Source organism: Mizuhopecten yessoensis, unplaced genomic scaffold (genome assembly GCF_002113885.1).
Source record: "Mizuhopecten yessoensis strain PY_sf001 unplaced genomic scaffold, ASM211388v2 scaffold6135_1, whole genome shotgun sequence".
NCBI classification, from domain to species: Eukaryota; Metazoa; Mollusca; class Bivalvia; order Pectinida; family Pectinidae; genus Mizuhopecten; species Mizuhopecten yessoensis.
In genome coordinates this window covers 2,717,698-2,727,588 of record NW_018406397.1, presented here as the reverse complement: position 1 = coordinate 2,727,588, position 9,891 = coordinate 2,717,698, and the positions used below count along the sequence as shown (strand labels likewise).

At 36.5% G+C, this 9,891-nt stretch overlaps 1 protein-coding gene across 2 annotated transcripts in view; it reads left to right on the top strand.

The window, feature by feature from the left end:
• The first annotated feature begins 2,650 nt into the window (after positions 1–2,650).
• Positions 2,651–9,891, top strand: part of LOC110451587 (synaptotagmin-9-like) — a 191,013-nt gene continuing 183,772 nt past the window's right edge. The window contains exon 1 of one of the 2 annotated variants that reach the window (XM_021499704.1): positions 2,651–2,727. The gene's annotated coding sequence lies outside the window, so the exon portion shown is untranslated. Of the gene's footprint in view, positions 2,728–3,401; positions 3,430–9,891 lie in introns of those variants that run through there. The other variant, XM_021499705.1, reaches the window with a different exon arrangement.

Sequence of the window (9,891 nt, the reverse complement as noted above, 5' to 3'; positions counted from 1 at the left end):
CTTAAATTGTAAATTTCAGGACCCCCGAGCTATCCGTTCTCCCTTGGGGAGGGGGTAAAGTTTACTATAGTTTATATAGGGAAATAACACTTTTGGGTATATTTTGACAACTTTCTGTAGGAAATTATTTTTACTTGGTGAGAATTATCCTTGGAGGTAGATGGTTTCAAATTGTAAAATTGAGATTCCTACCCCGACCCCTGGGGCCAGGGCGGGGCCCCAAAGGGAAAATTAATCAATATTTCAAAAATCTTCTTCTCCAGACTCAGAGGTACTACAGTGATTTTCTTTACGTGGAAAGAAAGATCATCAGGGGCTTTATTTAAATTGAAAATATCAGGACCCCGAGCTATCCGTTCTCCCTTGGGGAGGGGTTAACGTTTAATATAGTTTATATAGGGAAATAACACTTTTCGGTATATATTTTATATATTTTCAGCAGAAAATTGCTCAAACTTAGTCAGAATCATCTTGGGTAAATGAGAGTTTTACTTTGTAAAATTAGGATTCCTGCCCCATCCCCAGGGGCTAGGGCGGGGCCCCAAAGGGAACATTTACCAATATTTTCAAATTCTTATCCATTGATGACATGACAAGTATTGTATTTCACTTAGTTTACATGCTGATTTCCACATCACATCTAAACAATAAAATAAAGCTACCAGTATCTATGATATAACTCAGGTGACCGCTAAGGCCCTTGGGCCTCTTGTTTAAAATGTGTTTGTCCTCGAACACCACAACCAACAACCCAGGTTCTAACTCCCTATCACCACAGGAAGGGCCACAGACACCGTTTGTAACAGGAAAGAGAATAGTCTGCTTCAACCGGGAGATCGAACCTGCTATCCTGAACTCTCTAGTCGGACGCTCTAGCGCGAAGGGAGAGGGCAACCTTAATCCTATGTACAAATTAAATCTGCCACAGCATTTTAAGGTATAGAATATCTATCTGCACATTGTGGTTTAAATGGTGACAATACTCCTCAAAAATAATATTGATGAACTCTGGTATATCTTGAAGAAATACTGTAATAGATTATAACAGTTAAATTTTGGTACCTGTGATACAATATACTTGTAATATCTAATAAAGTTGAAATTCTGTCATATGGAAATGTTCACATTGTGACACTTCCTCTATTAGCAAGGAGATCAACAATTCTGTATAATCTATTAAAAAATATTCTAGTGTGGATTTTTTCGTGCTCATCTACTCAACTACAAGATGCAATCATTTTCACATCATAAAAATTTCCACTTCAACAGTACCAGGTATGCATATGAAAAAAATCCTTAAATTAAATTAATGTACAAACTACATGTAATATCAGATATCATTGATTTCAAAATGTTACGACAGTTAGCGAGTTATACAAATCGTTACCGTATAAGAAAAGTTATGATTTCTGTCATTTTAACGACATTTCCTGTGTTGTGATAGATCTAGATTATCTAGGGTATCACACTCGCTCAATCACGGCTCACACATCAGCTGATTAAATGGAAAATCAGACATTATCATTCATCCATCTGAAGTGTTCATTTCCATTGGTACTGTGTTGTGATTGACACATTCCAGGAGATGGAGTCTCATTTCCATTGGTACTGTGTTGTGATTGACACATTCCAGGAGCTGGAATCTCAGCAAATATGCCAAAGACAGAAAAAGCTAGAAATCTAATATTACATGGGTTTTCTCTAGGTGCTTTGGTTCATTCCACATTAAAACACTCTGCGTGCTTCCATCTAGGCAGACAATAGTGATTAACATAAGTTGGATTTTTTTTTTCATAATTGTTTTAAAATCAATTAAATTTAAAAAATGTAATATTACAGAATCAAAGATCAAAGTTGTTTTTATGATTGTTTTGTATTATTTCAGTGTCACATTTTATGTAAAGTAATCTGGTATTATTGATTAGTAATAATCAAAAATAGAGAATGCAGTTATACAAAATGTATGTCATTATTAATTCAAGGCCATCAAATGTCAAGGTCAAATAAAGAGTGACCTTATAAAAATTATTTATCTCAGAAAAATAGTGACCTTGTTACAGATGTCAAGGTCAGATATAGAGTAACCTTATGACAAATGACAAGGTCAGACAAAGGTTGACCTTATGACAAATGTGAAGGTCAGACAAAGGTTGACCTTATGACAAATGTCAAGGTCAGATAAAGAGTGACCTTAGGACAAAATCACTTCTTAATGATATGGTAGTGATGTCTCTGTCTTATATAGACAATTCCATTGTTACACTCAGACATCTCCAAGTTAAGGATAAAGTAAAATCTATTTAATGTATTCATTTCAATAGGAAGATATGTGTTTGTGTATTGTTGTAACCTTACCTGTTTGATCAGGTATAATCACCTTATGAGGCTTGGGTGAGATTTTCAGTAGTGCTGTCCATCCGACATAAGTGGACAGTATCAATAGATCGCTTGCTCAATGTGTCAGAGTTACAGATTGGAGCTCCACCAGACAGTGTAGGTAGTCCACCTGTGTAAGGCTATCTCTGACTTCCTAAATCCCCACATTACACCCTCACAAGTGTTTTACATGGCTGTTTATTGACTTTCTGTCATATCTTAAGTGTTTATACCCCAGTCAGACCCGGGTCTTACCTAGATCTACAGTTGTGCACCTCAATCAAGAGGTGTTTATACCCCTGAGTCGGACTAGAGTTGTACCTGGATTGATACAGGTGTGAACCTCTAAAGGTGAGTAAGGTACATGTTATTGTTTAAAAAGTCAGGTCTCAAAAATTCTTAAACACTTAGGAACATGATCTCCGAGAGATTTACCTATTACTTACTTAAGCAGTCTCCCTTTATTACCATCAGGATTGAAGATGTTTGTTTTTATATAATGAAATATACCTCTCACTATCTGTTGTGTTGACAATGTTGAAAGTTTCTATTGATTAAAACCGGGGATGGTTGGGGGAGTCGAAACAGATTTCTGGTGAAGTCCAGGAGTACAGCAGTTCTATACAATAGTCACTCTCAGTCCCTCCCTATGTTTCGGCCTCCTGGTGCTCTTGGTTTAAACAATATTTATTTCATACATAATATATCATAAGTACACAGGTTAATATCCTGGCGCTCTTCAAGAGTAAAAGTCAACGGTGGATTTATGTTACGTCCATCTTGCTCCTTCAGAAGTGGAGGAAGTGTGAGGCAGTTTTAGAGAAAGTGAGGAAAGCACGTATACATTTGTTTCGACATTTCACGCTGATACCTGAGCTTTAAAAAATACTACATGATTTATTTTAGAAAGAATTGATCATTTTCTGCAGACTAGAGGATATCTGGCAGTGATTTTGAGCCATCACCAGTTTTAACGTACAGTTGTCATTTACCATTCTCGTTTATCCTGGAGACCAGTAGGCACTGGAGTGTGGAGAATACCTGTGGGAGCAGGTGAGTTATCGTGCCATTATCTGCTCCATGTTGAGTGTTCACGAGTGTATTTGATATGTGCACAGAAGTTATGTCAGTATTCCTGATGTTAACTGCAGACCGACCAACAGAAAACGGCTCTCTAAGGATCAGTTATAACTCTGGTTAGCTTAACAGACTTTCATGATGAAAAACCAGCGTTATTTATAATGTCAAGTACCATTTTCTATCGCCCATAGTATAAAATAATCAATATTTGACAGGAAACATGGTATTGTTTTTAGATCACCTGCCCGAAGGGCTAGTGAGCTTATGCCATGGTACGGCGTCTGTCGTCCGTCTGTACGTCCGGCTGGCATCCGTCATCCGTCAACTTTTCCTTTGAACGACTTCTTCTGAAGAATGGACAGGCCTAGAGTCATGATATTTGGGTGATAGTTTTGTTGGTTAGAGCTCAACAAGGTTTGAGTCCGAAAATGACCTTAACCTACTATCAAGGTCACAGGGGCCAAATATGTCAAACACTTTAAATTACTTCTTTTGAATAATCTAAAAGCATAGAATTATACTATTTGGCTTGTAACTGTCACAGGTGGAGCCCGACAAAGTTGGCTATTGAAAATTATCTTAACCTACTTTCAAGGTCACAGGGGTCAAATATAGCAAAAAATGCAAACAGCTTCTTTTGAGGAAGTGAAAGGCATGGAGTCATGATATTTAACAAGTAGCTTCCTCAGATGGAGCCCAACAAAGGTTGCAAATGAAAATGACCTTTATCTTATTGCTTTACTTTAATCTAATTTGATATGGAGTATCCTTGGCCCAACATGATTCAATGTTGTAGAAACCATACCCCATTCTAATTAGGACAGGAGAATGGGACCCAAAAAGGTAAGGGTGTTGCTGAGAGACAGAGCCAATATTTGGAAATATTTGTAGTACAGTATAATATTTATTTAATATGTTGCTATGACTGCTTAAATATCCTGGTGAGCGATACGGGTCCTCTGGGCCTCTTGTTTATTTTTTTTATCTGGTAAATAATGAACAACATTAAAGAGAATAGTTGCATGAAAAAAGAATCAATATCACTATGTTGACATGACCTTGATAGTTGATGCGCTGCCTTGTGTGTGGGATATCAACCCCCTCCCCTAACATGACATTATCTGTACTGAAATGTTTGTTATCATTTTAACCCTATTACTCCTTAGTCAGCAGGCTACTGGCCCATCCATCAACGCTACCCAGTTGCTGATTTATTAGCCTCTATGTTTGATTTTTTTTCATGTTTTAAATAAAAACCAACGATTCTTTTACTGTTAAGACACAAAATGATCAAAATACAATTAAGACCAATTGATGTAGATTTTTGGATTTTTAAAAACTTTTGTAGTTCTGCAATAGAATACAGTCCCAGACCATTGTCACAAGTCTAACGATCACTGTACCCAAATCGGGACACTTTTTAGCTAAATACCAATGTTCTTTATACCATACTATCAGTTCCAAAAATGTTTGTTCATTTCTCATAAATAGATACTATTCACTTTTCATTTCTATCACAATTTGATATTTCGGGCGCGTAGTTCTATAAAATGAACGCGAAATATCATCAGAGTTACGTAAGCCCTTTAGTTATCTCTAATTGTTTTTAAATACGTAACAAAATCAACTTTGCTAAAATACGAATCTCTTGGCTCTTATTCATTCTGGTAAACATGTACTTAGTTTAAATCAAAATGTATGTTTATATTAGCTATTGGTATCCTCTAATTGGTTAGGGATAAACAATTTGTACGCAATCTGTGATAAAATCCTGACCTTCAAGGTTATATTTTAGTATCTTGATACAGCAAGTTTATTATTTACGAGTCGGGGAAACATTTATTTATGAAATAAATGTATTCACATTTAATTGCAGATGTTATTGGGTAAGAGCTGTTAGCTTGTACATTGTTATGTCAGCTGGCTCTCGTTATTTTTGTCCTTGAGCCAATGTAACTCCCCACATCATCAGCATCTCGCATGACACATTTTTGAAATGAAGGTCAACCAGTTGTATTTACAAAATTGAATTTATTCTTCATTACTCTTTCCCCTTAATTACCCTGTTCTCATATTACATTGGCCTGGCTTGCTGGGTGGTTTTTTTTCTGTTGACTGATTTGATTAATTATATTCCACCTGCATTTATAATAACTCCATGTTATTGGTACCTGATGCCTGTAAAAAGTCTTGAAATAAAATAAACTTTTTACAGATTGCTCCAGTTCACTCAGCTGTATACAAGGGTACAAACATATGTTAAGAAATTGACACATGAGATTCTTAGCAGATGTTTTGCACTTTTATTTCATTAAATAACATTTTAGATTTTATAACCATATATACATTGTGCTGGTACTATGAAGGTATAGACAGGCAGGTTGGGGTCAGAGCTTGCTTAAAATAGGTACGCTTGCATGAAGCGTGTGTCGACTGGTCTGTTATAACCATATACATTGTACTGGTACCATGAAGGTATAGACAGACAGGTTGGGGTCAGAGCGTACTGAAGATAGGTCACTTGCACGGAGCGTGTGTCTACTGATCTGTTTGAAGATTTCACAACAAATTCTGCCTGCATTTTATGTTGATTGTGTACTTAAGCTTGACTGACACTCATGGAGTGTCTGTGTTTTACCAAACACAGCGGTTCCCGTGGAATTCCCTGGGCTGCTGGAGCTGGTCGCCTGTGTCTGGCAGTAAAATGGATACCTTGATGTATGCAGTAAATGTTCTGTAAATTTGAAGTTAAAGAATTGAAGATTTTTCCCCCTCTACATAACTAAATAAGACAAACAAATTCTATGAATAACACCCATGTAGTACAGGTCTGTCTTACATGACCACATGCCTGCAATGCTCTCTACTTTGGTACCTGCATTTTCTAAATCCTGATTAGGAGAGTCCTTTACTTCAGGAATTACTTTTTACTGCGGCATCACTCGGAAATTCTTTAATACAAATCATTTGAATAAGAAATATTTGATGTCTGCTAACTATCTGAAGTTTGATGTTTTCTTAATTCCCTGTCTATGTAGGTGATGTCTATGTAGATGTTGTCTTTTGACACTGTCTGGCGGTATACTGTCAAACAAATTCAGCAATTGACATTGTCTTATGGTATACTGTCAAACAAATTCAGCAATTATCATTGCCTTATGGTAGACTGTCAAACAAAATCTGCAATTGTCACTTCCTTATGGTAGACTGTCAAACAAAATCCACAATTGACATTGCCTTATGGTAGACTGTCAAACAAAATCCACAATTGATATTGCCTCACGGTAAACTGTCAAACAAAATCCACAATTGACACTGCCTCACGGTAAACTGTCAAACAAAATCCACAATTGACACTGCCTCACGGTAAACTGTCAAACAAAATCCACAATTGACATTGCCTTGTGGTAGACCGTCAAACAAAATCCACAATTGACATTGCCTTGTGGTAGACCGTCAAACAGAATCTGCAATTGACATTGCCTTATGGTAGACTGTCAAACAAAATCCACAATTGACATTGCCTTGTGGTAGACTGTCAAACAAAATCTGTAATTGACATTGCCTTGTGGTAGACTGTCAAACAAAATCTGTAATTGACATTGCCTTGTGGTAGACTGTCAAACAAAATCCACAATTGACATTGCCTTATGGTAGACTGTCAAACAAAATCTGTAATTGACACTGCCTTATGGTAGACTGTCAAACAAAATCCACAATTGACATTGCCTTGTGGTAGACTGTCAAACAAAATCCACAATTGACATTGCCTTGTGGTAGACTGTCAAACAAAATCTGCAATTGACATTGCCTTGTGGTAGACTGTCAAACAAAATCCACAATTGACATTGCCTTGTGGTAGACTGTCAAACAAAATCCACAATTGACATTGCCTTGTGGTAGACTGTCAAACAAAATCCACAATTGACATTGCCTTGTGGTAGACTGTCAAACAAAATCCACAATTGACATTGCCTTGTGGTAGACTGTCAAACAAAATCCACAATTGACATTGCCTTGTGGTAGACTGTCAAACAAAATCCACAATTGACATTGCCTTGTGGTAGACTGTCAAACAAAATCCACAATTGACATTGCCTTGTGGTAGACTGTCAAACAAAATCCACAATTGACATTGCCTTGTGGTAGACTGTCAAACAAAATCCACAATTGACATTGCCTTGTGGTAGACTGTCAAACAAAATCCACAATTGACATTGCCTTGTGGTAGACTGTCAAACAAAATCCACAATTGACATTGCCTTGTGGTAGACTGTCAAACAAAATCCACAATTGACATTGCCTTGTGGTAGACTGTCAAACAAAATCCACAATTGACATTGCCTTGTGGTAGACTGTCAAACAAAATCCACAATTGACATTGCCTTGTGGTAGACTGTCAAACAAAATCTGTAATTGACATTGCCTTGTGGTAGACTGTCAAACAAAATCCACAATTGACATTGCCTTGTGGTAGACTGTCAAACAAAATCCACAATTGACATTGCCTTGTGGTAGACTGTCAAACAAAATCCACAATTGACATTGCCTTGTGGTAGACTGTCAAACAAAATCCACAATTGACATTGCCTTGTGGTAGACTGTCAAACAAAATCCACAATTGACATTGCCTTGTGGTAGACTGTCAAACAAAATCCACAATTGACATTGCCTTGTGGTAGACTGTCAAACAAAATCCACAATTGACATTGCCTTGTGGTAGACTGTCAAACAAAATCCACAATTGACATTGCCTTGTGGTAGACTGTCAAACAAAATCCACAATTGACATTGCCTTGTGGTAGACTGTCAAACAAAATCCACAATTGACATTGCCTTGTGGTAGACTGTCAAACAAAATCCACAATTGACATTGCCTTGTGGTAGACTGTCAAACAAAATCCACAATTGACATTGCCTTGTGGTAGACTGTCAAACAAAATCTGCAATTGACATTGCCTTGTGGTAGACTGTCAAACAAAATCCACAATTGACATTGCCTTGTGGTAGACTGTCAAACAAAATCTGCAATTGACATTGCCTTGTGGTAGACTGTCAAACAAAATCCACAATTGACATTGCCTTGTGGTAGACTGTCAAACAAAATCTGCAATTGACATTGCCTTGTGGTAGACTGTCAAACAAAATCCACAATTGACATTGCCTTGTGGTAGACTGTCAAACAAAATCCACAATTGACATTGCCTTGTGGTAGACTGTCAAACAAAATCCACAATTGACATTGCCTTATGGTAGACTGTCAAACAAAATCCACAATTGACACTGCCTCACTGTATACTGTAAAAAAAATCCACAATTAACATTGCCTTGTGGTAGACTGTTAATTTCTATGTTGTTTACCTACAATTTTTTTATTTTTATGGTAGATTATTTTATTCTTTGTCAAGAAAACAAATGCTCAAAATGAATACATATGTACTCTACAGAAACACTTTAAATTTTGAATTACGATAGTCTGCTAGCTTTCCTGATTTGAGAAGATTTACCATAACCCATATATCTAGGTATCGTTAGCAGAGGTAAATAATGTGATTGGTAAATTGGTCTACATACACTGACAGCAAGGTTCTATCCCAGTTTTATGGTTTAATTTACATTGTCTATTTCATGGTTATGCATGTTTTCGATTTCTCTGCCACACAGCATCCCATCGCGGTACATTGAACTTTAAAGATAATGATTAAAATTCTCGGCTGGTACATGACAAGATTGATTTGGATAGCTGCAGTGAATGGTCTTTGTCTAGGATACAGAAATATGTACCAGCATTCTGTGTCAGTTATTATCCATTTCTGCGGAAACATGATTTTTGTATTGATTCGTTAAAACCTCTGCTAATCTGGCCTTGTGCATTGTGGAAGATAAATGAGAATGCATATTTCCATAGGAGACTGTGGAAATGTTTTTTCAATAGACAATATAATAAAAAATGGTCTTAGATTTCATTATGGTATTAAATTTGATGATTTCCACCAAAATTATCAAAATTTAGAATAAGGTAGGATATTGTATCAAAATCATCTTGACATGCAGCTGAGATAATGGTCACAGGCTCTGACCTTTAGGCTAGAAACAGTTTTGGTACTAAATTATTTAAATGTCGAAAAGCTTTAACGTTTACCACCTGATGTATGCTTCATACCAGAAGTGTTCCCCAAGAATCCTATAAAAAATGTCTTTCTACTTCATTGCAGAAGTATAACCCAAGAACTACCATTAAAATATAACTTTTTTGTTTAATATTCTAGAAATCTTGTCCATAGTTTTTTATGACTATGACCTTTGTGCCTAATTTCATGAGTGTGGCCCTGAGAGATTGAATAGTCTTGTTATTTGTACCTCATACCAAAGTCTTGTTATCTGTACCTCATACCAAAGTCTTGTTATCTGTACCTCATACCAAAGTCTTGTTAT